Here is a 27,153-nt window from a genome sequence, read left to right as displayed (position 1 = left end):
CGTTGATTTCACATGTCTTATCTGGTCCCGATCGAGATTCAGATTATTTGAGCCGAAAATTGTCTGTCAACAAGTAATCAAAAATAGAAAAACACGAAAAGGGGTGCAACACGAGGACTTGCCTGGTGGTCACCCATCCTAGTACAGCTCTCGCCCAAGCAAGCTTTACTTCGGAGTTCTGATGGGATCCGGTGCATTAGTGTTGGTATGATCGCACCCGACATTGAGTTGGATGTTTATTCTTATATCCCTCGAGTACGTTTGGAGCGAGCGGCGATAGACAACACGTGGCGCTGCTCTCGCCCAATCAGAACCATGAAGTTAAGCGTTTTGGCACGATGGCAGAGCTAGGATGGGTGACCTCTCTGGGAAGTCCTCGTGTCGCAACCATTTACGTAAATTATGGTTAAAACTGTCGAAATAATTGTTTTTAATGACTTAACCGTCTCCGGAGTAATCTGCATCATACCCTTCCGCACAGAACCGGCACACGACAACAAAAATCGCTAAGTGTTCCCAGAAAATAGAAAAAAAATAAGAAGAAGAAAATAGCGAATGTAAAGCTATTATTATGCCTGGGATACGATAAAATGGAACAAAAACCGAATTTTGGACTTTCTAAGCGGATTTCTTGAGGAAACGGAAGCTTAACAGAAGCTGAAAATCGCAAATTAGAGGGTCTTAGAGAAGGAATTCGGCTAAAATCTCGCCACCTCGTTGCGGAGTAATGTGTCTCGTTCGTTTGCATGTTTAAAATCAAATTAGGCTACTTTTTTGTCCAAATCCGGCAGTGCCCGAGCTACGTTGATTTCACATGTCTTATCTCGTCCCGATCGTGATTCAGATGATTTGAGCCGAAAATCGTCTGTCAACAAGTAATCAAAAATATAAAAACACGAAAAGAGGTGCAACACAAGGACTTCCCAGGGGGTCACCTATCCGAGTACTGCTCTCGTCCAAGCACGCTTAACTTCGGAGTTCTGATGGGATCCGGTGCATTAGTGCTGGTATGATCGCACCCGACATTGAGTTGGATGTTTATTCTTATATCCCTCGAGTACGTGTGGAGCGGGCGGCGATGGACAACACGCGGCACTGCTCTCGCCCAATCAGAACCATTAAGTTAAGCGTTCTGGCGCGATGGCAGAGCTAGGATGGGTGACCTCCCTGGGCAGTCCTCGTGTCGCGACCGTTTACGTAAACTGTGCTAAAACAGTCGAAATAATTGTTTTTAATGAACTAACCGTCTCCGGAGTAATCTCCGTCATACCCTTCCATACAGAACCAGCTCACGACAAAAAAAATCGCTAAATGTTCCTAGAAAATAGAAAAAAAATAAGAAGAAGAAAATAGCGAATGTAAAGCTATTTTATGCCTTGGATATGATAAAATGGAACCGGAATCGATTTTCGAACTTTCTAAGTGGATTTCTCGAGGAAATTAAAGCTTAACAGAAGCGGAAAATCGCAAATTAGAGGGTCTTAGAGAAGGAATTCGGCTAAAATCTCGCCACCTCGTTGCGGAGTAATGAGTCTCGTTCGTTTGCCCGTTTACAATCAAATTAGGCTAAAATTTTGTCCAAATCCTGCATTGCCCGAGCTACGTTGATTTCACATGTCTTATCTGGTCTCGATCGAGATTCAGTTGATTTGAGCCGAAAATCGTCTGTCAACAAGTAATCAATCAAAAATAGAAAAACACGAAAAGGGGTGCAACACGAGGACTTCCCATGGGGTCACACATGCTAGTAGTGCTCTCGCCCAAGCACGCTTAACTTCGGAGTTCTAATGGGACCCGGAGCATTAGTGCTGGTATGATCGCACCCGACATTGAAGGGGATGTTTATTTTTATATCCCTCGAGTACGTGTGGAGCGGGCGACGATGGACAACACGCGGCACTGCTCTCGCCCAATCAGAACGATGAAGTTAAGCGTTCTGGCGCGATGGAAGAGCTAGGGTGGGTGACCTCCCTGGGAAGTCCTCGTGTCGCGACCCTTTATGTAAATTATTGCTAAAACAGTCGAAATAATTGTTTTAATGAGTTAACCGTCTCCGAAGTAATCTGCGTCATACCCTTCCGCACAGAACCGGCTCATGACAACAAAAATTGCTAAATGTTTCCATAAAATAGAAAAAAAAATAAGAAGAAGAAAATAGCGAATGTAAAGCTATTATTATGCCTGAGATACGATAAAATAGAACATGAATCGAATTTGGAACTTCCTAAGAGGATTTCTCGAGGAAACGAAAGCATAACAGAAGCGGAAAATCGCAAATTAGAGGGTCTTGGAGAATGAATTCTGCTAAAATCTCGCCTGCTCATTGCGGAGTAATGAGTCTCGTTCGTTTTCCCGTTAACAATCAAATTAGCCAACAATTTTGTCCAAATCCGGCAGTGCACGAGCTACGTTGATTTCACATGTCTTATCTCGTACCGATCGAGATTCACATGATTTGAGCTGAAAATCGTCTGTCAACAAGTAAACAAAAATAGAAAAACACGAAAATGGGAGCAACACGAGGATTTCCCAGGGGGTGACCAATCCTAGTACTGCTCTCGTCCAAGCACGCTTAACTTCAGAGTTCTGATGGGATCCGGTGCATTAGTGATGGTATGATCGCATCCGACTTTAAGTGGGATGTTTATTCTTATATCCCTGGAGTAAGTGTGGTGCGGGTGGTGATGGACAACACGCAGCACTGCTTTCGCCAAATCAGAACCATGAAATTAAGCCTTCTGGCGCGATGGCAGAGCTAGGATGGGTGACTTCCCCGGGAAGTCCTCGTGTCGCGACCGTTTAGGAAAATTATGGGTAAAACAGTCGAAATAATTGTTTTTAATGAGTTAACCGTCTACGAAGTAATCTGCATCATACCCTTCTGCACAGAACCGGCTCACGACAACAAAAATCGCTAAATGTTCCCAGAAAATAGAAAAAAAATAAGAAGAGGAAAATAGCGAATGTATAGGCTATTATTATGCCTGTGATATGATAAAATGGAACCGGAATCGGATTTCGAACTTCCTAAGCGGATTTCGAACTTCCTAAGCGGAATCGCAAATTAGAGAGTCTTAGAGATGGAATTCGGCTAAAATCTCGTCAGCTCTTTGCGGAGTAATGAGTCTCGTTCGTTTTCCCGTTTACAATCAAATTAGGCTACAATTTTTTCCAAATCCGGCAGTGCCCGAGCTACGTTGATTTCACATGTCTTATCAGGTCCCGATCGAGATTCAGATGATTTGAGGCAAAAATCGTCTGTCAACAAGTAATCAAAAATAAAAAAAACGAAAATCGGCGCAACACGAGGACTTCCCAGAGAGTCACCCATTCTAGTACTGCTCTCGCCCAAACACGCTTAACTTCGGAGTTCTGATGGGATCCGGTATTTTAGTGCAGGTTTGATCGCACACGCCATTGAGTGGGATGTTTATTCTTATATCCCTCGAGTACGTGTGGAGCGGGCGGCGATGGACAACACGCGGCGCTGCTTATACCCAATCAGAACCATGAAGTTAAGCGTTCTGGTGCGATGGCAGTGCTAGGATGGTTGACCTCCCTGGGAAGTCCTCGTGTCGCGACCATTTACGTAAATTGTGGCTTAAACTATCGAAATAATAGTTTTTAATGAGTTAACCGTCTCCGGAGTAATCTGCGTCATACCCTTCCGCACAGAACCGTCTCACTACAACAAAAATCGCTAAATGTTCCCAGAAAATAGAAAAAAAATAAGAAGAAGAAAATAGCGAATGTAAAGCTACTATAATGCCTGGGATACGATAAAATGGAACCGAAATCGAATTTCGGACTTCCTAAGCGGATTTCTCGATGAAACGGAAGCTTAACAGAAGCGGAAAATCGCAAATTAGAGGGTCTTAGTGAAGGAATTCGGCTAAAATCTCGTCAGTTCATTGCGGAGTAATGAGTCTCGTTCGTTTGACCGTTTACAAAAAATTAGGCTACAATTTTGTCCAAATCCGGCAGTGCCCGAGCTACGTGTATTTCACATGTTTTATCTGGTCCCGATCGAGATTCAGATGATTTGAACCGAAAATCGTCTGTCAACAAGTAGTCAAAAATAGAAAAACACGAAAAGGGGTGCAACACGAGGACTTTCTACGGGTTCACCCATCCTAGTACTGCTCTCGCCCAAGCACGCTTAACTTCGGAGTTTTGATGGGATCCGGTGCATTATTGCTGGTATGATAGCACCCGACATTGAGTGGGATGTTTATTCTTATATCCCTCGAGTACATGTAGAGCGGGCGGCGATGGACAAAACGCGGCACTGCTCTAGCTCAATCTGAACCATGAAGTTAAGCGTTCTAGCGCGATGGCCGAGCTAGTATGGGTGACCTCCCCGGGAAGTCCTCGTGTCGCGACCGTTTACGTAAATTATGGCTAAAACAGTCGAAATAATTGTTTTTAATTAGTTAACCGTCTCCAGAGTAATCTGCGTCATACCCTTCCACGCAGAACCGGCTCACGACAACAAAAATTGCTAAATGTTGCCAGAAAATAGAAAAAAAATAAGAAGAAGAAAATAGCGAATGTAAAGCTATTATTATTCCTGGGATACGATAAAATATAATCGTAATCGAATTTGGAACTTCCTAAGAGGATTTCTCGAGAAACGGAAGCTTAACAGAAGCGGAAAATCGCAAATTAGAGGGTCTTAGAGAAGGAATTCGGCTAAAATCTTGCCAGCTCATTGCGGATTAATGAGTCTCGTTCGTTTAACCGTTTACAATCAAATTAGGCTACAATTTTGACCAAATCCGGCAGTGTCCGAGCTACGTTGATTTCACATGTCTTATCTGGTCACGATCGAGATTCAGATGATTTGAGCCGAAAATCGTGTGTCAACAAGTAATCAAAAATAAAAAAACACGAAAAAGGGTGCAACACGAGGACTTCCCATAGGGTCAACCATCCTAGTATTGCTCTCGCCCAAGCTTGCTTAACTTCGGAGTTATGATGGGATCCGGTGCATTAGTGCTGGTATGATCGCACCCGAAATTGGGTGAGATGTTTATTCTTATATCCCTCGAGTACGTGTGGAGCGGGCGACAATGGACAACACGCGGCACACCTCTCGCCCAATCAGAACCATCAAGTTAAGCGTTCTGGCGCGATGGCAGAGCTAGGATGGGTGACCTCCCCTGGAAGTCCTTGTGTCGCGACCGTTTACGAAAATTATAGCTAAAACAGTTGAAATAATTGTTTTTAATAAGTTAACCGTTTTCGGAGTAATCTGCGTCATACTCCTCCGCACAGAACCGGCTCACGACAACAAAATCGCTAAATGTTTCCAAAAAATAGAAAAAAAATAAGAATAAGAAAATAGCGAATGTAAAGCTATTATTATGCCTGGGATACGATTAAATGGAACCGGAATCGAATTTAGGACTTCCTAAGCGGATTTGTCGAGGAAACAGAAGCTTTAACAGAGGCGGAAAATCGCAAATTAGAGGGTTTTAGAAAAAGAATTCGGCTAAAATCTTGCAATCTCATTGCGGAGTAATGAGTCCCGTTCGTTTGCCCGTTTGCAATCAAATTAGCCTACAATTTTGTCCAACTCCGGCAATGCCCAAGCTACGTTGATTTCACATGTCTTATCTGGTCCCGATCGAGATTAATATGATTTGAGCCGAAAATCGTCTGTCAAAAAGTAATCGAAAGTAGAAAAACACGAAAAAAGGTGCAACACGAGAACTTCCAGGGGGTCGCCCATTTTAGTACTGGTCTCGCCCAAACACGCTTAACTTCGGAGTTATGATGGGATCCGGTGCATTAGTGCTGGTCGCACCAGACATTGAGTGGGATGTTTATTCTTATATCTCTCGAGTACGTGTTGAGCAGGCAACGATGGACAACACGCGGCACTGCTCTAGCCCAATCAGAACCATGAAGTTAAGCGTTCTGGCGCGATGACAGAGCTAGGATGGGTGACCTTCCGGGAAGTCCTCGTGTCGCGACCGTTTATGTAAATTATGGCTAAAACAGTCGAAATAATTGTTTTTAATGAGTTAACCGTCTCTGGAGTCATCTGCGTCATACCCTTCTGCACCGAACCGGCTCACGACAACAAAAATCGCTAAATGTTCACAGAAAATAGAAAAAAATAAGAAGAAGAAAATAGCGAATGTAAAGCTATTATTATGCCTGGGATACGATAAAATGGAACCGGAATCGAATTTCGAACTTCCTAAGCGGATTTCTCGAGGAAACGAAAGCTTAACAGAAGCGGTAAATCGCAAATTAGAGGGTCTTAGAGAAGGAATTCGGCTAAAATCTCGTCAGTTCATTGCGTAGTAATGAGTCTCGTCCGTTTGCCCGTTTACAATCAAATTAGCATACAATTTTAGTCCAAAAACGGCAGTGTCAGAGCTACGTTGTTTTCACATGTCTTATCTTCTCCCGATCGAGATTCAGATGATTTGAGCCAAAAATAGTCTGTCAACAAGTAATCAAAAATAGAAAAACACAAAAAGGGGTTCAACACGAGGACTTCCAAGGGGGTCACCCATTCTAGTACTTCTCTCGCCCAAACACGTTTAACTTCGGAGTTCTGATGGGATTAGGTGCATTAGTGCTGGTATGATCGCACCCGACATTGAGTGGGATGTTTATTCTTATATCCCTCGAGTACGTGTGGAGCGGGCGGCGATGGACAACACGCGGCACTGCTCTCGCCCAATCAGAACCATGAAGTTAAGCGTTCTGGCGCGATGACAGAGCTAGGATGGGTGACCTCCCTTGGAAGTCCTTGTGTCGCAACAGTTTACATAAATTATAGCTTAAACAGTCGAAATAATTATTTTTAATGAGTTAACCGTCTCCGGAGTAATCTACGTCATACCCTTCCGCACAGAACCGACTCACGACAAAAAAAATCGCTAAATGTTCCCAGAAAATAGAAAAGAAAATAAGAAGAAAATTGCGAATGTAAAGATATTATTATGCCTGAGATACTATAAAATGGAAACGGAATCGAATTTCGGACATCCTAAACGGATTTCTCGAGGAAACAGAAGCTTAACAGAAGCGGAAAATCGCAAATTAGAGGGTCTTAGAGAAATAATTCGGCTAAAATCTCTTTAGCTCATTGCGGAGTACTGAGTCTCGTTCGTTTGCCCGTTTACAATCAAATTAGCCTACAATTTTGTCCAAATCCGGCAGTGCCCGAGCTACGTTGATTTCACATGTCTTATCTGGTCCCGATCGAGATTCAGATGATTTGAGCCGAAAATAGTTTGTCAACAAGTAATCAAAAACTGAAAAACACGAAAAGGGGTTCAACACGAGGACTTTCAAGGGGGTCACCCATCCTAGTACTGCTCTCGCCCAAGCACGCTTAACTTCGGAGTTCTGATGTGATTTGGTGTATTAGTGCTGGTATGATCGCACCCGACATTGAGTGGGATGTTTATTCTTATATCCCTCGAGTACATGTGGCGCGGGCGGCGATTGACAACACGCGGCACTGCTCTCGCCCAATCAGAACCATGAAGTTAAGCGTTCTGGCGCGATGGCAGAGCTAGGATGGGTGACCTCCTTTGGAAGTCCTCGTGTCGCGACCGTTTACGTAAATTATGGATAAAACAGTCAAAATAATTGTTTTTAATGAGTTAACCGTCTCCAGAGTAATATGCGTCATACCCTTCCGCACAGAACCGGCTCACGACAACAAAAATCGTTAAATGTTCCCAAAAAATAGAAAAAAAATAAGAAAAAGAAAATAGCGAAAGTAAAGCTATTATTATGCTGGGATACGATAAAATGGAATCGAAATCGAATTTAGAACTTCCTAAGCGGATTTCTGGAGGAAACAGAAGCTTAACAGAAGCGGAAAATCGCAAATTAGAGAGTCTTAGAGAAGGAATTAGGCTAAAATTTTGCCAGCTCATTGCGGAGTAATGAGTTTCGTTTGTTTAACCGTTTACAATCAAATTAGGCTACAATTTTGTCCAAATCCGGCAGTGTCTGAGCTACGTTGATTTCACATTTCTTATCTGGTCCCGATCAAGATTCAGATGATTTGAGCCGAAAATCGTCTGTCAACAAGTAATCAAAAACAGAAAAACACGAAAAGGGGTTCAACACGAGGACTTCCAAGGGGGTCACCCATCCTAGTACTGCTCTCGCCCAAGCACGCTTAACTTCGGAGTTCTGATGTGATTTGGTGTATTAGTGCTGGTATGATCGCACCCGACATTGAGTGGGATGTTTATTCTTATATCCCTCGAGTAAGTGTGGCGCGGGCGGCGATTGACAACACGCGGCACTGCTCTCGCCCAATCAGAACCATGAAGTTAAGCGTTCTGGCGCGATGGCAGAGCTAGGATGGGTGACCTCCCTTGGAAGTTCTCGTGTCGCGACCGTTTACGTAAATTATGGATAAAACAGTCAAGATAATTGTTTTTAATGAGTTAACCGTCTCCGGAGTAATATGCGTCATACCCTTCCGCACAGAACCGGCTCACGAAAACAAAGATCGCTAAATGTTCCCAGAAATTAGAAAAAAAAATAAGAAAAAGAAAATAGCGAATGTAAAGCTATTATTATGCATGGGATAAGATAAAATGGAATCAGAATCGAATTTAGAACTTCCTAAGCGGATTTCTTGAGGAAACGGTAGCTTCACAGAAGCGGAAAATCGCAAATTAGAGGGTCTTAGAGAAGGAATTCGGCTAAAATCTTGCCAGCTCATTGCGGAGGAATGAGTCTCGTTCGTTTGACCGTTTACAATCAAATTAGGCTACAATTTTGTCCAAATCCGGCAGTGTCCGAGCTACGTTGATTTCACATTTCTCATCTGGTCCCGATCAAGATTCAGATGATTTGAGCCGAAAATCGTCTGTCAACAAGTAATCAAAAACAGAAAAACACGAAAAGGGGTTCAACACGAGGACTTCCAAGGGGGTCACCCATCCTAGTACTGCTCTCGCCCAAGCACGCTTAACTTCGGAGTTCTGATGTGATTTGGTGTATTAGTGCTGGTATGATCGCACCCGACATTGAGTGGGATGTTTATTCTTGTATCCCTCGAGTACGTGTGGCGCGGGCGGCGATTGACAACACGCGGCACTGCTCTCGCCCAATCAGAACCATGAAGTTAAGCGTTCTGGCGCGATGGCAGAGCTAGGATGGGTGACCTCCCTTGGAAGTTCTCGTGTCGCGACCGTTTACGTAAATTATGGATAAAACAGTCAAAATAATTGTTTTTAATGAGTTAACCGTCTCCGGAGTAATATGCGTCATACCCTTCCGCACATAACCGGCTCACGAAAACAAAGATCGCTAAATGTTCCCAGAAATTAGAAAAAAAAATAAGAAAAAGAAAATAGCGAATGTAAAGCTATTATTATGCATGGGATATGATAAAATGGAACCAGAATCGAATTTAGAACTTCCTAAGCGGATTTCTTGAGGAAACGGTAGCTTCACAGAAGCGGAAAATCGCAAATTAGAAGGTCTTAGAGAAGGAATTCGGCTAAAATCTTGCCAGCTCATTGCGGAGGAATGAGTCTCGTTCGTTTGACCGTTTACAATCAAATTAGGCTACAATTTTGTCCAAATCCGGCAGTGTCCGAGCTACGTTGATTTCACATTTCTTATCTGGTCCCGATCAAGATTCAGATGATTTGAGCCGAAAATCGTCTGTCAACAAGTAATCAAAAATAGAAAAACACGAAAAGGTGTGTAACACAAGGACTTCCCAGGGGGTCACCCATCCTAGTACTGCTCTCATCCAAGCTCGCTTAACTTAGGAGTTCTGATGGGATCCGGTGCATTAATGCTTGTATGATCGAACCTTACATTGAGTGGGATGTTTATTCTTATATCCCTCGAGTACATGTGGAGCGGGCGGCGATGGACAACACGCGGCACTGCTCTCGCCCAATCAGAACCATGAAGTTAAGCGTTCTGGCGCGATGGCAGAGCTAGGATGGGTGACCTCCCTGGGAAGTCCTCGTGTCACGACCGTTTACGTAAATTATGGATAAAACAGTTGAAATAATTGTTTTTAACGAATTAACCGTCTCCGCACGAAACCTACTCAAGACAAAAAAAATCGCTAAATGTACCCAGAAAATAGAAAAGAAAATTATAAGAATAAAATAGCGAATGTAAAGCTATTTTTATGCCTGGGATACGATGAAATGGAACCGGAATCGAATTTCAAACTTCCTAAGCGGATTTCTCGAGGAAACGGAACCTTAACAGAAGCGGAAAATCGCAAATTAGAGGGTCTTAGAGAAAGAATTCCGCTAAAATCTTGCCAGCTCATTGCGGAGTAGTGAGTCTTGTTCGTTTGCCCGTTTACAATCAAATTAGCCTACAATTTTGTCCAAATCCGGCAGTGCCCGAGCTACGTTGATTTCACATGTCTTATCTGGTCACGATAGAGATTCAGATGATTTGAGCCGAAAATCGTCTGTCAAAAAGTAATCGAAAGTAGAAAAACAAGAAAAGGGGTGCAACACGAGGACTTCCCAGGTGGTCACCCATCCTAGTACTGCTCTCGCCCAAGCACGCTTCGCTTCGAAGTTCTGATGGGATCCGGTGAATTAGTGCTGGTATGATCGCACCCGACATTGAGTGGATGTTTATTCTTATATCCCAAGAGTACGTGTGGAGAAGGCGACGATGGACAACACGCGGCACTGCTCTCGCCCAATCAGAACCATAAAGTTAAGCGTTCTGGCGCGATGGCAGAGCTAGGATGGGTAACCTCCCTGGGAAGTACTGGTGTAATGACCGTTTAGGTTATTTAGGATAAAACAGTCGAAATAATTGTTTTTAATGAGTTAACCGTCTCCGGAGTAATCTGCGACATACCCTTCTGCACAGAACCGGCTCACGACAACAAAAATCGCTAAATGTTCCCAGAAAAAAAAAAATATAAGAAAAAGAAAATAGCGAAAGTAAAGCTATTATTATGCCTGGATACGATAAAATGGAACCAGAATCGAATTTCGGACTTCCTAAACGGATTTCTCGAAAAAACAGAAGCTTAACAGAAGCGGAAAATCGCAAACTAGAGTGTCTTAGAGAAAGAATTCTGCTAAAATCTTGCCTGCTCATTCTGGAGTAATGAGTCTCGTTCGTTTGCCCGTTTACAACAAAATTAGCCTACAATTTTGTCCAAATCCGGCAGTGTCCGAGCTACGTTGTTTTCACATGTCTTATCTGATCCCGATCGAGATTCAGATGATTTGAGGGGAAAATAGTCTGTCAACAAGTAATCAAAAATTGAAAAACACGAAAAGGGGTGCAACACGAGGACTTCCAAGGGAGTCACCCATCCTAGTACTGCTCTTGACCAAGCACGCTTAACTTCGGAGTTCTGATGGGATCCGGTGCATTAGGGCTGGTATGATCGCACCCGACATTGAGTGGGATGTTTATTCTTATATCCCTCGAGTCCGTGTGGAGCGGGCGGCGGTGGACAACACGCGGCACTGCTCTCGCCCAATCAGAACCATGAAGTTAATCGATCTGGCACGATGACAGAGCTAGGATGGGTGACCTCCCTTGGAAGTCCTTGTTTCGCGACCGTTTACATAAATTATAGCTAAAACAGTCGAAATAATTATTTTTAATGAGTTAACCGTCTCCGGATTAATCTGCGTCATACCCTTCCGCACAGAATCGGCTCACGACAACAAAAATCGCTAAATGTTCCTAGAAAATAGAAAAGAAAATAAGAAGAAAATAGCGAATGTAAAGCTATTATTATGCCTGGGATACGATAAAATGGAACCGGAATCGAATTTCCGACTTCCTAAACGGATTTTTCGAGGAAACAGAAGCTTAACAGAAACGGAAAATCGCAAATTAGAGTGTCTTAGAGAAATAATTCGGCAAAAATCTCGCCAGCTCTTTGCGGAGTAGTGAGTCTCGTTCGTTTGCCCGTTTACAATCAAATTAGCCTACAATTTTGTCCAAATCCGGCAGTGCCCGAGCTACGTTGATTTCACATGTCTTATCTGATCCCGATCGAGATTCAGATGATTTGAGCCGAAAATCGTCTGTCAACAAGTAATCAAAATTAGAAAAAAACACGAAAAGGGGTGCAACACGAGGACTTCCAAGGGGGTCACCCATCCTAGTACTGCTCTCGCCCAAGCACGCTTAACTTTGAAGTTTTGATGGGAACCGGTGCATAAGTGCAGGTATGATCACACCCAACATTGAGTGGTTGTTTATTCTTATATCCCTCGAGTTCGTGTGGAGCGAGCGGCGATGGACAACACACGGCTCTGCTCTCGCCCAATCAGAACCATGAAGTTAAAAGTTCTGGCGCGATGCCAGAGCGAGGATGGGTGACCTCCCTGGCAGCCCTCGTGTTTTAGGGCTAAAACAATCGAAATAATTGTTTTTAATGAGTTAACCGTCTCCGGAGTAATTTGCGTCATACCATTCCGCACAAAACCAGCTCACGACAAAAAAAATTGCTAAATGTTCCCAGAAAAGAGAAAAAAAAATAAGAAGAAGAAAATAGCGAATGTAAAGCTATTATTATGCGTGAGATACGATAAAATGGAACTGAAATCGAATTTCGAACTTCCGGATTTCTCGAGGAAACGAAAGCATAACAGAAGCGGAAAATCGCAAATTAGATGGTCTTAGAGAAGGAATTCGGCTAAAATCTCGCCAGCTTCTTGTGGAGTAATGAGTCTCGTTCGTTTGCCCGTTTACAATCAAATTAGGCTACAATTTTGTCCAAATCCGGCAGTGCTTGAGCTACGTTGATTTCACATGTCTTATCTAATCCTGATCGAGATTCAGATTATTTGAGCCGAAAATCGTCTGTCAACAAGTAATCAAAAATAGAAAAACACGAAAAGGGTACAACACGAGGACTTCCCAGGGGATCACCCATCCTAGTGCTGCTCTCGGCAAAGCACGCTTAACTTCGGAGTTCTGATGGGATCCGGTGCATTAGTGCTGGTATGATCGCACCCGACATTGAGTGGGATTTTTATTCTTATATCCCTCGAGTACGTGTGGAGCAGGCGGCGATGGACAACACGCGGCACTGCTCTCGCCCAATCAGAACCATGAATTTAAGCGTTCTGGCGCGATGGCAGAGCTAGGATCGGTGACCTCCCTTGGAAGTCCTCTGTGTAACGACCGTTTACAGTAATTATAGGGTACAACAGTTGAAATAATTGTTTTTAACGAGTTAACCGTCTCCAGAGTCATATGCGTCATACCCTTCCGCACGAACCTGCTCACGACAACAAAAATCGCTAAATGTTCCCAGAAAATAGAAAAAAAATAAGAAGAAGCAAATAGCGAATGTAAAGCTATTATTATGCCTAGGGATACGATAAAATGGAACCGGAATCGAATTTCGGACTTCCTAACTGGATTTCTCGAGGAAACAGAAGCTTAACAGAAGCGGAAAATCGCAAATTAGAGTGTCTTAGAGAAGGAATTCGGCTAAAATCTCGCTAGCTCATTGCGGAGTAATGAGTCTCGTTCGTTTGCCCGTTTACAATCAAATTAGGTTTCAATTTTGTCCAAATCCGGCAGTGTCCGAGCTACGTTGTTTTCACATGTCTTATCTGGTCCCGATCAAGATTCAGATGATTTGAGCCAAAAATAGTTTGTCAACAAGTAATAAAAAAATAGAAAAACACGAAAATGGGTGCAACACGAGGACTTCCAAGGGGGTCACCCATCCTAGTACTGCTCTTGACCAAGCACGCTTAACTTCGGAGTTCTGATGGGATCCGGTGCATTAGGGCTGGTATGATCGCACCCGACATTGAGTGGGATGTTTATTTTTATATCCCTCGAGTCCGTGTGGAGCGGGCGGCGGTGGACAACACGCGGCACTGCTCTCGCCCAATCAGAACCATGAAGTTAATCGATCTGGCACGATGACAGAGCTAGGATGGGTGACCTCCCTTGGAAGTCCTTGTTTCGCGACCGTTTACATAAATTATAGCTAAAACAGTCGAAATAATTATTTTTAATGAGTTAACCGTCTCCGGAGTAATCTGCGTCATACCCTTTCGCACAGAATCGGCTCACGACAACAAAAATCGCTAAATGTTCCTAGAAAATAGAAAAGAAAATAAGAAGAAAATAGCGAATGTAAAGCTATTATTATGCCTGGGATACGATAAAATGGAACCGGAATCGAATTTCCGACTTCCTAAACGGATTTCTCGAGGAAACAGAAGATTAACATAAACGGAAAATCGCAAATTAGAGTGTCTTAGAGAAATAATTCGGCAAAAATCTCGCCAGCTCTTTGCGGAGTAGTGAGTCTCGTTCGTTTGCCCGTTTACAATCAAATTAGCCTACAATTTTGTCCAAATCCGGCAGTGCCCGAGCTACGTTGATTTCACATGTCTTATCTGATCCCGATCGAGATTCAGATGATTTGAGCCGAAAATCGTCTGTCAACAAGTAATCAAAATTAGAAAAAAACACGAAAAGGGGTGCAACACGAGGACTTCCAAGGGGGTCACCATCTGTACTGCTCTAGCCCAAGCACGCTTAACTTTGAAGTTTTGATGGGATCCGGTGCATAAGTGCAGGTATGATCACACCCAACATTGAGTGGATGTTTATTCTTATATCCCTCGAGTACGTGTGGCGCGGGCGGCGATGGACAACACACGGCTCTGCTCTCGCCCAATCAGAACCATGAAGTTAAAAGTTCTGGCGCGATGCCAGAGCGAGGATGGGTGACCTCCCTGGCAGCCCTCGTGTTTTAGGGCTAAAACAATCGAAATAATTGTTTTTAATGAGTTAACCGTCTCCGGAGTAATTTGCGTCATACCATTCCGCACAAAACCAGCTCACGACAAAAAAAATTGCTAAATGTTCCCAGAAAAGAGAAAAAAAAATAAGAAGAAGAAAATAGCGAATGTAAAGCTATTATTATGCGTGAGATACGATAAAATGGAACTGAAATCCAATTTCGAACTTCCGGATTTCTCGAGGAAACGAAAGGCATAACAGAAGCGGAAAATCGCAAATTAGATGGTCTTAGTGAAGGAATTCGGCTAAAATCTCGCCAGCTTCTTGTGGAGTAATGAGTCTCGTTCGTTTGCCCGTTTACAATCAAATTAGGCTACAATTTTGTCCAAATCCGGCAGTGCTTGAGCTACGTTGATTTCACATGTCTTATCTAATCCTGATCGAGATTCAGATTATTTGAGCCGAAAATCGTCTGTCAACAAGTAATCAAAAATAGAAAAACACGAAAAGGGTACAACACGAGGACTTCCCAGGGGATCACCCATCCTAGTGCTGCTCTCGGCAAAGCACGCTTAACTTCGGAGTTCTGATGGGATCCGGTGCATTAGTGCTGGTATGATCGCACCCGACATTGAGTGGGATTTTTATTCTTATATCCCTCGAGTACGTGTGGAGCAGGCGGCGATGGACAACACGCGGCACTGCTCTCGCCCAATCAGAACCATGAAGTTAAGCGTTCTGGCGCGATGGCAGAGCTAGGATCGGTGACCTCCCTGGGAAGTCCTCGTGTGACGACCGTTTACGTAAATTATGGGTACAACAGTTGAAATAATTGTTTTTAACGAGTTAACCGTCTCCGAAGTAATATGCGTCATACCCTTCCGCACGAAACCTGCTCAAGACAACAAAAATCGCTAAATGTTCCCAGAAAATAGAAAAAAATAAGAAGAAGCAAATAGCGAATGTAAAGCTATTATTATGCCTAGGATACGATAAAATGGAACCGGAATCGAATTTCGGACTTCCTAAGCGGATTTCTCGAGGAAACGGAAGCTTAACAAAAGCGGAAAATCGCAAATTAGAGGGTCTTAGAGAAGGAATTCGGCTAAAATCTCGCCAGCTCATTGCGGAGTAATGAGTCTCGTTCGTTTGCCTGTTTACAATCAAATTAGGTTTCAATTTTGTCCAAATCCGGCAGTGTCCGAGCTACGTTGTTTTCACATGTCTTATCTGGTCCCGATCGAGATTCAGATGATTTGAGCCGAAAATAGTCTGTCAACAAGTAATCAAAAATAGAAAAACACGAAAAGGGGTGCAACATGCACTGTAACGTCTCACTCATTTTTAAAATTCTACTGGACATTTTTTTTTAAATAAAAGCTCGCATTTTCGAAATAATATTTAAAATAATCGTAATAATTTGACAGTAAAAAAATAACCAAACTCATCTATAATAATTCGAAAATATAAACTAATAAAAATCTTAAAATCATCAACGTGTGAAAATATTCATTTCCTCTCAATCTCATAAATCGTAATGCGAAAAACATGTGGTCCTCGGGTCGTGTCATCGCACCAGGTCTGCCTACTCAGAGTTCGGCACCTATAGTCTCCTCAACATTTAGCTCACCTGCATCACACACGCCTTGTGAGTCTAAAGAATCAACACACTTATACCAGGAATAACAAGTACATATACATAGCATACAGCAGTGAAAAATATCATACTCAACATATCTTTCATGAACTTAAAAGCATAACATAAACGTGTATTGTAAAATCATAATGCTAACATACCTTTCATTAACTTTAAAACATGAATATAAACATGTCGTATCAAATCATATCATATTAAATCATGTCATCTCATGTCAATATAAACTTAAACATTTTCTTTTTAATTGAATTCAGTTCATTAGTTGTGACTTTCGTATCAGCTCTATCGATTGATCCATCTATAAAACCGTGGTACCCGGCGGCGGGGACATCAGCGACGGCATTACCCGTCCACTGAGCCTTGGCCTCAGCTCATCATATCTCATATCATGTCAATGGAAATACGATCGTCGGGCTCCCTCTGGGGCCTTTTCCCTCACGATATCTCCAATCATATCATCGTATACATATACATCGTCAGTCACAACCAACTCCCATCATTCAAAAACATCATCATATTCACCACTTAATAAAAACATGCATATACGTAATTTTTCCTTTAAACCAAGCATGCAACGTATATTTTCATAAAATCTTAAAAATCGTGATCATGATGCATAAAACTTTAAAATATAGTAAATTTGTGCTCATGGCGCTGCCAGGACCAACATCTAACCCCGGGTGCAAAATGACCATTTTGCCCCCGCAAACCCAAAAATTACCATTTTGCCCCTAGACGTAAAATTTCACGTTTTTGACATTTTCTTAATTCCATTGACTCTAACATGTCCCAAATAATTATTTAAGCCTACAAAATTTTTCCCATATTTTTATTTGGCTTAAATCGATGAATTTTAAATTAATCTTTAAACATAACATATTAACGCGCTTTAATCACGAATTAAGCCAAACCTTAGCATAAAATTCCCAAATTAAAAAATTAGACTTCTTATAATTATTTGAGCTTAAATATAATTTTTCATAATTTAATTAAGATTAAATCTAGCGTTTCAATTAATTCTGTAATTAACGTTTCGTGTTGCGATTAAATCCCGGATAAATCCAAAACTCATTATTTTGATCCGAAGCTTACCAAATTCCTTAAAATATCCCAAAAAATATTTAAAAGCATCCCTAGACGTAAACTCGAGCCCATTTTATAACTTAACCGAATTGTTTTAAAACTTGGACCGGTGTCCCGGTTTTAACCCGAATCGACTCGAAACTTAACCTATTTTTCCCAACTTTTTACCACACCTAACAAACACTTAAAAGGCCTTATAAACATCCAGACCCATCGCTTAAACCATTCGATCAGGCCTTACAAGCTGCTGGAAATCAGCCTCTTCCTATTTCGCCTACCCTACTACACTACCTCCCTATTCTCGCGTCCTAGCCCAACACCGATGGAACCAGGCACGGCTCAGCCTTTCCTAGACAACCATAGGGCTCCCCTGAACCTACTGCACCCACGCCATCAGCCTCATGCATCAGGCGTAGATCACCATATCGCTACACTCCCCACAACACCAATCGAACCCAACTCGTCCAACTCTTCCCTTGCGGCTTCTAGGACAAGACCAGCAGCGTTCGTGCATTTCCAGACCATGGTTCAGACCCACCAGAGTCTGTTCAAGGTCTAGAGTCGCCCTTGCACCACCAGACTGTTAGAGTAGATGCCCTGCAAGCCAACGGTTGGCTAGGGAATTTATTGACTCAAGTGTAATAAACAATCTTTATTTTAATTTAACTTTTTATGGTCTTGTTATACTTTATCTATATACCCATGCAAAAAGCATAGATAAAGTCTTTGATTATGCTTTAATACAAATGAATCGTAATTCGATGTTCAAACTCATTTGTAAACACTGCATATTCTAAATTCGTTCCTAGTCGATTCAGCCGCCTAAAACAGGGATAAAGGCCGCTTGAGCTCGAGACTAGCATCTGTGATGTTGTGTACTGCGTTTCTTGGTAAGGGCATAGAGATGTCCAAACATGTAGATGGGTAGTCATATGATGATTATACCGAACAACCCTCCCTCGGACTTTCCAAGTGGTTATCATTCGTTTCTGCCCGGAACTGTTCTGGGCAGCCCGTGCGCGTAGGGTCGCGCACAGGTGCGCGCAATGTGCGCGCAGAGACGCGCAGCCAACGCGCGCAGATTGTGCGCACGCTGTGCGGAGTGTCCGCAAAGCGCGCGGCGTGCGGAACGTCCGCACAACGTTCGGGCAGCGGGGCGGGCAGCTGCCCGGGAGTGTCTCGGGAACCGTTCTGGATAATGGGCTTGAATTGTTTGGGCCTAGGGTGCAATTTTCTGATTTTTCAAATTTTTGGGTAAAATTGAAATTTTTGAAAATTGGTTCAATTTTTATTTTTGAAAATTTAATTTTTGAAAATTAATAATTTTCTTGTAAAATAAATAATTAGAATATGATTTTAATTATTTATGGTAAAAATGAGTTTTTACAAGAAATCAATTATTATTGATTTAATTGGAAATTAAATAAATTTGTTTATTTAATTTATTAATTCTTTAATAATTGTGGTGGTTAGTGATAAAATTATTAGATATATGATTAATCAATTAATTAAATTGTTTAACTAAATTGATGTTAATATTTGATATTAAATGCATGAAGGATGATCGAGAGCCTTGACCAATGTATTAGGTGTATGTTAGGATATTTTACTGTTTTTATTCATTTTGTTAATATTTGATATTATTAAAGTGGGCCTGGTTTATGGCCCGTTCCCACCCCATGAGATGTATCCCTTATGTGCCATGGCTATTTAAATGTAATTATTAGAAATAGTGGGAGATCAAGACTGGAAGATGGTGAGCCCGATGAACGAGATGAAGACATGTAAAATATTGGAAGCTCTTGTAATAGTTGCATTTGCATCCCTGCATTCACCTAGGTTTGGACCTGGATCCATGTATGGCTCACATGGATCTAATAGTGTTGGCGATCGATCATCATTATTTATTGTTGAATGTCATATTATGATATATGCGATATATAGTAGTATGCATGTATGTATATTATTAAGTAAATATAGTTGCATGAATCCGGCAAACATACAAACTCGTTGCACGCGATTTTTAAATTAAAATGATGAGACAATTTTTGAAATTAAAATCCCTCATTTTGAATAAGATTCAAAATTTATATCAAACCGAAAAAGTAAAAATTAAAAGAGTTTAATTTTTCCTTGCCTTCCATCAACCGTGGTTGCATGTTGATCGCTACCCGCGGACAGTGTCTGGCTCATATTATTGGGGAGGCCTGTACGCCGGAAAGCTGTGACTTCCACCGGACATATGATGTGAATTGAGTGGAACTCCCATGACTTCGGCTCATATTATTGGGGGAACTCATGGCGACCGTCCACTACAATTCAATATTGATGGGTTGGTTTGACACGTGAAAATAAACGGCGTCATATTATTGGGTCCTTATTAAACGTGAGGCAAAACACACGGAGGTTGCATAGGGACGCAATTGGACTCTACCTTTTAGAAATTATAATTGGCTGATATTATTCGGGATTATAATTGGCTAATTGGACTCTACGTGCCCACTAAGAAAATGCGATTTCCCTTTTTAATCAGAGGGTGGTGGAAATGTCAAAATAGTGGGAGGGGGATTTATAAAATAAAATCCATATTTTATATCTTAAAATTATTTTAAAATAATCAGCAACTATTATTCTGTTTCCATATCAGTATATTTTTCGATTTCGTCACATAATCTAATTTTGTTATTAACAAGCTAACCGAATCTAATTTTCAAGACTGGTTGGGAAATTGTTCTGAATTTGGAGAAAATGACATACACACTAATGTCAGTCCTGTTGAACTGAAAAAGCATGCAAGATGGTAAGACCATAGTATGCAAGATAAAGTGTAACAAGCTCGCTTCTATGTCAAATGAACTGTAGGGACAGTTTGAGGAAATGTTGGATGCTGCTGACATTCGAATACACATGCAAGAGTTGCATGGTGCATGAAACTCCTACAATGATACACATTATTTTCAAGGAGCTCATGACCACACGTATGCAAGATGGGGCTTTGGCCCATGAGCATGGTGTACGTATGACTGGGCTTATTGAAAATGTGGTGGGCCTGGAATATGTGATTCCTAACGAGTTAGTTGATAACATCAATTTGTTATCTTTCTATTCCTCATTTGACGGGGTTATGGTGAACTTCAAGTTTAATAAGATATTTTGATAGCCTTGAAGAGCTAGTCAATATGCTTATGACTTATGAGATCACCATAAAATAAGAAAAAATTGTTATTTTTATAATGGGCCTTTCGTCGGGCGAAAAATGACCCACAAGGTAAGGGAAAGAAATGTTCCGCCCCTCACAAGGAAAAACAAACCCAATAAGAGGCAAACTCCAAAGAACACTTAAAGGTCCCACAAAGCCCGATAAGTCAGAACATATTTATTTCACTGCAAGAAATCCGGACATAAGAAATTATATGTGCCAGAAATGTTCTGGAAATGATAAGTGAATGTCCAAGTAAATATGATTTCACAACAAACAAAAGAAAATTAGATGATCCAAATCCCACACAAATATGGCATGCTAGACTATGTCACATTTCCAAAAGAAGGATGCACAAACTAGTGGGAGAAGGCATGTTTGACTTGTCAAACATAAATTCTCTACTTACTTGTGAGTTCTGTCTAAAAGGAAAAACGACTAAGACTCCATTCGATGGAAACGTGGAACGTGCACATGGTCTACTGGATTTGATCCACACAGACGTTTGTGGCCCACTAAGTGTTAGCACAAAATATGGGCAATCCTACTTCATTACCTTTACTAATGACCATTCGAGGTATGGGTACGTTTATTTGATGAAACACAAATCTGAAGCATTTGAAAAGTTCAAAGAGTTCAGATCTGAAGTAGAAAATCAGCTGGAAAGAAGTATTAAGGCACTTCGATCTGATCGAGGTGGAGAATACTTAAATGCTGAATTTTTGGGTTATCTAAAAGAGAATGGGATTCTCTCACAGTGGACTCCACCAGCAACACCACAATTGAATGGTGTTTCTGAACGTCGTAAGCGAACCTTGTTGGACATGGTTTGATCCATGATGGGATTCACTGAATTGCCTACATCGTTTTGGGGCTTTGCGCTTGAAACTGCAGCAATGTTGTTGAATAATGTATACGCTAAAGCAGTTGATAAAACACCATATGAGATATGGATGGGAAAAACTCCCAAATATTCTTACGAGAGAATATGGGGATGTCCTGCTTACGTGAAGCAAACAGTGGGAGACAAACTGGATAGTAGATCCACTTTGTTCTACTTTGTAGAATATCCAAAGAATTCTGTTGGGTATTATTTCTATCGTCTCAATGAAGCAAAAGTGTTTGTTTCAAGAAATGCCACCTTTTTGGAAAAGGAATTTCTATTAGATAGAAAAGGCAAGATGATAGAACTTGAAAAATTCAAGATACTCCCTCAACTGTAGAAGTTTAACCCATTTCCAAGAACCAGTAGTTGAAGTACAAGCTCCTAGAAGGTTTGATAGGGTTATTAGACCTCCTGCAAGATATACGCTTCTTCATGAACAAAGCCACGATGAGCATTGTGTTGGATGTGATCCAATGAATTTCAAAGAAGCAATATCTGATACTGATTCAACCAAATGGCTTGAAGCCATGCAGTCAGAAATGGACTCTATGTATTCAAACCAAGTCTGGACATTAGTGGATCCACCTGAGGGAATCGTTCCCATAGGATGCAAATGGATCTACAAAAGAAAGCTTGGGGCGGATGGGAAGGTAGTGACCTTCAAAGCAAGACTGGTTGCAAAAGGATATACTCAAAGGCAAGGAGTTGACTATGAGGAAACTTTTTCACCAGTTGCTATGTTTAAGTCCATTAGAATACTACTAGCCATAGCAGCATAGTATGACTATGAGATATGACAAATGGATATAAAGACTGCATTCCTCAACGGAGACATCAAAGAGGAGATTGATATGTCTCAACCTGAGGGATACACATCAGTGGGAAGTGAGCATAAGGTATGAAAACTTCAGAGATCAATATATGGTCTCAAGCAGGAGTCAAGGAGTTGGAACCTTAGATTTGATAGAACTATCAAAGAGTTTGGTTTTGCTAAGAATCCTGAGGAACCGTGTGTGTACAAGAAAGTTAGTGGGAGTGCAGTGACATTCCTAATACTTTATGTTGACGATATCATGCTCATTGGGAATGATGTAGGATTACTGCAATCAACTAAAGTATGGTTATCCAGTAAATTCTCCATGAAATACATGGGTGAAGCATCCTACGTATTGGGAATACAAATCTATAGAGATAGATCAAATAGGATGCTCGGACTCACCCAAGCCACCTATATCGATACCATTATAAAACAATTCTCTATGGAAGAGTCCAAGAGAGGATACTTACCAATGTGTCATGGTATTACTCTATCTAAGGCAATGTGTCCCAAAACTGATGAAGAGATAGAGATGATGACACGAATTCCATATGCGTCAGCCATTGGTAGTAACATGTATAGTGTGATATAGACACGTCCTGATGTTGCTTACGCTCTGAGTGTTACAAGCAGATATCAGGCAAACCCTGGTCCAATGTATTGGAAGGCCGTGAAAGATATTCTTAAGTACTTGAGAAGGACTAAGAACTTGTTCATGGTCTATGGGGTGGAGAATTGAAATTGGAAGGCTACACTGATTCTAGCTTCCAATGTGACGTAGATGATTCGAAATCGACCTCTGGCTTTGTATTCATGCTTAATGGTGCGGTTGTCTCTTGGAAAAGTTCCAAGTAAGACACCGTTGAGGATTCCACCATTGAAGCTGAATATATTGCTGCATCTGATTCAGCCAAAGAGGTAGTTTGGATGAGGAATTTTGTCCAAGAGTTGGACGTTATTCCTAATGGAGTTGATCCAGTCCCGTTGTACTGGAACAACACTGGTGCCATTGCACGAGCAAAGGAACCAAGGTCTCATCAGCGATCCAAACATGTACTGAGGAAGTTCCACATCATACGGGAGATTGTGGGAAGATGAGACATATCAGTCGAAAGAGTTCCCTCTGCAGATAATGTTGCTGATCCACTTACATAGCCCTTGCCAGGACCATTGTTTGAGAAGCATCGCGAAGCAATGGGATTAAAGTTATGGGTAGTTGGCTCTAGGGAAAGTGGGAGATTGTTCGAGTAGATGCCCTGCAAGCCAACGGTTGGCTAGGAAATTTATTGACTCAAGTGTAATAAACAATCTTTATTTTAATTTAACTTTTTATGATCTTGTTATACTTTATCTATATACCCATGCAAACAGCATAGATTAAGTCCTTGATTATGCTTTAATACAAATGAATCGTAATTCGATGTTGAAACTCATTTGTAAACACTGCATATTCTAAATTTGTTCCTAGTCGATTCAGCCGCCTAAAACAGGGATAAAGGCCGCTTGAGCTCGAGACTAGCATCTGTGATGTTGTGTACTGCGTTTCTTGGTAAGGGCATAGAGATGTCCAAACATGCAGATGGGTAGTCATATGATGATTATACCGAAAACCCTCCCTCGGACTTTCCAAGTGGTTATCATTCATCGAGAGGATAAGTCCATGGTTATTATTGTACACCATTAGTCCTTACGACCCGGGACAAAACTGAGGCTCTATATGCTAGGGCTGTGCTTTGACTCGTTTACCGGCTTCAGGAGAGTCATCAGGTGGCGAGGTTGGGTACAGTTGCGACACATATAGGAGCCAGTGCATTGTAGTCGGGGATTCACCGCTCATCTACGGGTGTGGATATCCTATGTGATCTGATGTAATAATAGTGCATGGAATCTCTGGCCAGAGTATGAGATGTACGTTGGAGAAGGAGTTCTCCAATAGTACACGCGATGCCACTATTATAGTTGTCACATAGTTATCGAATTATTATGCAACCCTCGATTAACTAATGGTTGCAGATTCGATTGGGATATATGAGATGAAGGGACCGTACTGTACGTTAATCATAATCTACTGGTTCTTGCAGGGCACTATCAGTGATACCTAGGGGGTCATGGGGTGATGCTACTAGACGCTCTTACCATGATCCGATGGGTGCAATCAGAAATGAGTTCTGACATTCTCATGATCAATTGTTGATACATAGAATGGGGCAAATTAAGGGTAAGCCCGAATAAAGGATTATGTCCTGAATCACAAGGAGTTGTGAACCCACGGCTAGCTGTATCCCTGAACCATTGAGGGTCACACAAGCACTGGATCGTTTGTTCCCGTTGAGAGAATAAATTCAAGGAGTTGAATTTATATTATGAGATAATAAATTCAAGGAGTTGAATTTATATAAAATATTGAGAGAATAAAATCAAGGAGTTGAATTTATATTATAATATAGTAAATTCAAGGAGTTGAATTTATGAAATTTGGAGAGAATAAATTCAAGGAGTTGAATTTATAAAATTTGATAATTTAATTTATTAAACTCAAAAGTTGGGTTTATTTAATATTAAATTTTGGAGGTGATAAATTTAAGGAGTTGAATTTATAATTTAAATATTAAATTCAAATGTTGAATTTATAATTAATTTAATTTATTAAACTTAAAAGTTGAGTTTATTAAATATTAAATTAAATATAATGGGAATATGTTTAATGGGCTTGTAGGAGTACAAGTCCAACATATTAAATAATTAAAAAGTTATTAATGGACTTTGATTAATTGATTAAACTAGTTGGACTAGCCCAATTAATTAATCAAGCTCATTAATGTTAATTATGGAATTTAGGTCAAGGCTATTGTTTTTAGGGAAAAAAAGAGGAAAAATTGACCTAGCCTCCAAGTCTCCCAATTGGTGATTCACGTGAATGGCAATATCAAAAATTCCTCCAAAAATATTTTTGGCCATTTTTGAAAAAAAAAGGTTTGAGCCGTCTCTCGTTTTCAATCTCTACGCAAAAGTTCTTCTAAATTTCTAGTGCAATTTAGAAGAGGAACAAATATTCCAGTCGTGGACCGGATTAGGAGATCGAAGAAAGTTCGTAGGGAATCAACAAGAGCTAATCCGTTTATACCGGATTAGTTGGAGTCCAGTGATTTATTCACAAAAGGTATAACTTTTAACACCCTATGAATGTTTACGAAAAAATCATACGAGCGTCCAAAGCAAAACTTATTTTGATTGTCAAAATAAACTAAAATTTTAAAACTTCCGCTGGCGTTGGGCGTGAAGAAAACCGAGATCCAACACAGACTTCACCTACCCACCGATCTAGACAAAGAAAACAAGAAACCCCAAGCCGCTACACATCTCGGCCTTCACTCCAAACCTACCGAACCTTACACCAGCCTCATGACTCCACTAACCTGCTCTGAACGGTCCCTTAGCATCAACAAAACGACAGCCTCCTTGCACAATTCAAAAAATGTGAGACTTGAAAAAAAGAATGCAATAAACACAAGAAATTCAAAGATCTTCCATAGACAAGCTTGGATCGAAACTTTTCATGAATGAACACCAAACTCAGTATATAAAACGTGTATGATGCAGAAGAATGATATAAAGCGTGCCTGGTGAAAATATTTCGCAAGAAAACCGAAGAACGAGCGTCGGGAATCAAGTCGGAGAATTTTCTTACGCCTTGAATGGAAATGGCCGTGCTTTCAGCTGCTGGGATTTCTATGAAAATGTTGAGATGGGATTGAGGGTGTCGGCTGATTGGGGAGGGTAATGTTAGGTGTAGGGTCCTTAGGGATTTATTATGTAGTTAATTAAAATATAATAGGCCATAAGTTGTTAATTAAAGATTTAAAAAGGATTTTAAGCCCAACAAGCTTAAAAGTAGTCTCATTAAGTCCAAACACACTCCCGAAAATATTTCGTGGTGTAAAGTTTTTGAAAATATTAGCCGAACCCTCAAAAAATCCCCCGATTCGATAAAATTTGCTTACCGGGTAAAAATAAAATTCTGCGGATAAAAATACAAATAAATCTCAATTCTTGAAAAATACCTTTAAAACATCTTATATTAATTAATAGAACTTAATCGTGTAATAAAAATAATTTTCTTGAAAATTTTCCGGTCTCTGATCCTCGTTCAAGAGCGAAATGCAACTTAAAAACCTTAATGCATGAACTTATAAAATGTATGGAATAAATTCTACCATGCATGAATTATGAATAAAATGCATAAAAATAATTAAACACAATTTAATAAAATAAAAATACATTTTATGCTTTAAAAGAATTTAATGAAATACCAAAGAATTTAATAATTTGCATGCATGTGGTTTACGTGAACTTTCCGATTTTCGGGACGTTACAATCTTCCCCTTAAATTGAATTTCGTCCGCGAAATTCGCTTATCCTTGATAATCACAAAGTTTAGACTCTTAATTCTAGAATCTCAATATTCCACGTTTCCGCTGCGCCACTCTGATAAAATAATAAATCTTAGGATGTACTTATGTCTCCTCAATCCTAATTATTTTGCCTATTGAAATCCTTATTTGCGAATTGCAACCTAGAACGACTTATTGCGACTTAGTTCTATTCTACTCATGCCTCAAATTCCGACTTTTCTCAAACTTCCCAATATAGAAATGGCAGTTCGAATTTTATTGTGTCTTACTTTCTACTATACACGTAATGTTCATCAACTTATACATTATCATTATGCAACTTAAGAAATCTTAACACCAAGATTTTATGATCGACTTATATCTTCGGTG

At 40.8% G+C, this 27,153-nt stretch overlaps 17 non-coding genes and 3 pseudogenes across 17 annotated transcripts; all 20 read right to left on the bottom strand.

Moving 5' to 3' along the window:
- Positions 1-100: 100 nt before the first annotated feature.
- On the bottom strand, positions 101-219 carry LOC142508646 (5S ribosomal RNA). Its single transcript, XR_012806852.1, has one exon. It is a non-coding gene; the product is annotated as a 5S ribosomal RNA (ribosomal RNA).
- Positions 220-902: 683 nt separating this feature from the next.
- Positions 903-1,021, bottom strand: LOC142514887 (5S ribosomal RNA). Its single transcript, XR_012810762.1, has one exon. It is a non-coding gene; the product is annotated as a 5S ribosomal RNA (ribosomal RNA).
- A 685-nt stretch (positions 1,022-1,706) lies between these two features.
- On the bottom strand, positions 1,707-1,825 carry LOC142507170 (5S ribosomal RNA). Its single transcript, XR_012805432.1, has one exon. It is a non-coding gene; the product is annotated as a 5S ribosomal RNA (ribosomal RNA).
- A 683-nt stretch (positions 1,826-2,508) lies between these two features.
- On the bottom strand, positions 2,509-2,627 carry LOC142510396 (5S ribosomal RNA). The gene has a single exon (XR_012808510.1). It is a non-coding gene; the product is annotated as a 5S ribosomal RNA (ribosomal RNA).
- Positions 2,628-3,294: 667 nt separating this feature from the next.
- LOC142508920 (5S ribosomal RNA) lies at positions 3,295-3,413 on the bottom strand. Its single transcript, XR_012807117.1, has one exon. It is a non-coding gene; the product is annotated as a 5S ribosomal RNA (ribosomal RNA).
- A 682-nt stretch (positions 3,414-4,095) lies between these two features.
- Positions 4,096-4,214, bottom strand: LOC142509907 (5S ribosomal RNA). Its single transcript, XR_012808052.1, has one exon. It is a non-coding gene; the product is annotated as a 5S ribosomal RNA (ribosomal RNA).
- Positions 4,215-4,896: 682 nt separating this feature from the next.
- On the bottom strand, positions 4,897-5,015 carry LOC142509394 (5S ribosomal RNA). The gene has a single exon (XR_012807570.1). It is a non-coding gene; the product is annotated as a 5S ribosomal RNA (ribosomal RNA).
- A 683-nt stretch (positions 5,016-5,698) lies between these two features.
- LOC142512508 (5S ribosomal RNA) lies at positions 5,699-5,811 on the bottom strand (annotated as a pseudogene).
- A 682-nt stretch (positions 5,812-6,493) lies between these two features.
- On the bottom strand, positions 6,494-6,612 carry LOC142509569 (5S ribosomal RNA). The gene has a single exon (XR_012807737.1). It is a non-coding gene; the product is annotated as a 5S ribosomal RNA (ribosomal RNA).
- Positions 6,613-7,293: 681 nt separating this feature from the next.
- LOC142509488 (5S ribosomal RNA) lies at positions 7,294-7,412 on the bottom strand. The gene has a single exon (XR_012807659.1). It is a non-coding gene; the product is annotated as a 5S ribosomal RNA (ribosomal RNA).
- Positions 7,413-8,094: 682 nt separating this feature from the next.
- Positions 8,095-8,213, bottom strand: LOC142507884 (5S ribosomal RNA). Its single transcript, XR_012806124.1, has one exon. It is a non-coding gene; the product is annotated as a 5S ribosomal RNA (ribosomal RNA).
- A 684-nt stretch (positions 8,214-8,897) lies between these two features.
- On the bottom strand, positions 8,898-9,016 carry LOC142507883 (5S ribosomal RNA). Its single transcript, XR_012806123.1, has one exon. It is a non-coding gene; the product is annotated as a 5S ribosomal RNA (ribosomal RNA).
- A 684-nt stretch (positions 9,017-9,700) lies between these two features.
- On the bottom strand, positions 9,701-9,819 carry LOC142512441 (5S ribosomal RNA; annotated as a pseudogene).
- A 659-nt stretch (positions 9,820-10,478) lies between these two features.
- On the bottom strand, positions 10,479-10,597 carry LOC142513737 (5S ribosomal RNA). Its single transcript, XR_012809667.1, has one exon. It is a non-coding gene; the product is annotated as a 5S ribosomal RNA (ribosomal RNA).
- Positions 10,598-11,275: 678 nt separating this feature from the next.
- Positions 11,276-11,394, bottom strand: LOC142506445 (5S ribosomal RNA). Its single transcript, XR_012804738.1, has one exon. It is a non-coding gene; the product is annotated as a 5S ribosomal RNA (ribosomal RNA).
- Positions 11,395-12,077: 683 nt separating this feature from the next.
- Positions 12,078-12,196, bottom strand: LOC142508813 (5S ribosomal RNA). Its single transcript, XR_012807016.1, has one exon. It is a non-coding gene; the product is annotated as a 5S ribosomal RNA (ribosomal RNA).
- Positions 12,197-12,855: 659 nt separating this feature from the next.
- On the bottom strand, positions 12,856-12,974 carry LOC142508808 (5S ribosomal RNA). Its single transcript, XR_012807011.1, has one exon. It is a non-coding gene; the product is annotated as a 5S ribosomal RNA (ribosomal RNA).
- A 686-nt stretch (positions 12,975-13,660) lies between these two features.
- Positions 13,661-13,779, bottom strand: LOC142516835 (5S ribosomal RNA). Its single transcript, XR_012812608.1, has one exon. It is a non-coding gene; the product is annotated as a 5S ribosomal RNA (ribosomal RNA).
- A 683-nt stretch (positions 13,780-14,462) lies between these two features.
- On the bottom strand, positions 14,463-14,578 carry LOC142512509 (5S ribosomal RNA; annotated as a pseudogene).
- A 660-nt stretch (positions 14,579-15,238) lies between these two features.
- On the bottom strand, positions 15,239-15,357 carry LOC142508807 (5S ribosomal RNA). Its single transcript, XR_012807010.1, has one exon. It is a non-coding gene; the product is annotated as a 5S ribosomal RNA (ribosomal RNA).
- Between the last annotated feature and the right edge of the window lie 11,796 nt (positions 15,358-27,153).

The sequence above is a fragment of the Primulina tabacum genome, chromosome 10, assembly GCF_025594145.1.
Source record: "Primulina tabacum isolate GXHZ01 chromosome 10, ASM2559414v2, whole genome shotgun sequence".
Classification (NCBI taxonomy): domain Eukaryota; kingdom Viridiplantae; phylum Streptophyta; class Magnoliopsida; order Lamiales; family Gesneriaceae; genus Primulina; species Primulina tabacum.
This window is presented reverse-complemented; position numbering and strand designations above follow the sequence as displayed.